Below are 1,493 nucleotides of genomic sequence, written 5' to 3'. Positions count from 1 at the left end.
AGAGCTTTGCAAAATTGAATAGCCATAGGCGGCCATTGATTGGCCCTCTACTTTTATTAGCTTACTAATTAGATTTGAAAACTCTGAATCTGGTTGGTAGTGACCACTCAGTTCAGAGAAGTACATTATGCCAGAGGTCTTGCAACGTGACAGTGACCTTACTGACTTCCTCATGTCAGACATGGCCAGTTGCTCATTACTGCCTTATCAGTGAAAGGCCTTAACTGCCACTGAGCCACACAAACGACCATCTCGGTTCTTTATCAGTGTCTGGGCCTGTAACATAGCAAACCAGACAGGAAAGAAACACACGGGAAAAACAACAGCAAGATGTCTCTCTCCTTCTGCCCAGTCGGTAGTGTATCTGTGCAGCAGTGATGACGGTTAAACAAAGGTTTTGGGGCACACCCTAGGTGCACAACACCAACACCAGCAGAACCTGAACTGGGGTCCAACAGAGGTTCATGCAGATTTTAAGAGTGCATGAGATTGCAGAGATGAGCTGGAGAACACAGTGACTTCTGTTTTCTCGCTACACAACGGCAAACTCTCTCTCTCCCTCTCTCTCTCTCTCTCTCCTTAAGTCCAGTGGATTCTAGAGTAGATGAGAGAGAAAGAGATAGAGAGAAAGAGAGAGATGGAGAGAAAGAGAGAGATGGGAGGGTATATTGCTGGTTCCAGTCTATTTCTATCCCTACTGTCAAGATGAATTTCACATCTTAATATGGAGAAAGTGCTTACTTTCTGAAATAACAAAAAGAGAAGGCGGGGAGGGGAGGTGTTGCGGTAGAGAGAATACCCACGCCAGGGCATAATGCTGACAGTAAAATAAAGAGGCAATGAGAACTCAATTAGAAGCCCCAAGCTGACAGCATCACCATGGGCCCGCAGGTGGGGAGACAGAGGAGATAAAGGGGAGAGAGAGAGAGAGAGAGAGAGAGAGAGAGAGAGAGAGAGAGAGAGAGAGAGAGAGAGAGAGAGAAAGAGAGAGAGAGAGAGTCTCTTGCTCTAATTATTATGCCCTCAGGGCTTGACTAGGCCTTTGCCTGTATGAGTGGAATACCCCCCCCCCCCCCGCTATTTCCTACATGAACCATCCGACCCTGTGAATACTATAAATACTTAACACCATCTGTGCAGTTTTTACCATTAGCATCACTGTCAATAGGACTGCCGCGTGATGGTCTATAAGATAAGACACCTTGGTTTTTAAACATAGCTTGACGCAATCGGTTGACGTCTTTGATGATATGCGAGCTAGAATTACCAATGAAATATAACAATGTTTCATGAGAGAAAATAGCAAAGAAAGCCACATATTTGTCTGATAGTACCACGGTACAAATAGTACAAACGCCAGTAGCACGCCATTTTAAGTGTGCAATAATAAAATTCGTGGTCAGAGTAACGTAAAACCACTGTGTGAATTGTGTACATACTCCCGTTCTTGTCGACAATGACAGATTATTAAGCAGTCAGCAAAGCACATTTAA

The sequence above is a fragment of the Brachyhypopomus gauderio genome, unplaced genomic scaffold (genome assembly GCF_052324685.1).
Source record: "Brachyhypopomus gauderio isolate BG-103 unplaced genomic scaffold, BGAUD_0.2 sc292, whole genome shotgun sequence".
Classification (NCBI taxonomy): Eukaryota; Metazoa; Chordata; class Actinopteri; order Gymnotiformes; family Hypopomidae; genus Brachyhypopomus; species Brachyhypopomus gauderio.
The sequence above is the reverse complement of the archived record's forward strand: the minus strand, read 5'-3'. Positions refer to the sequence as shown.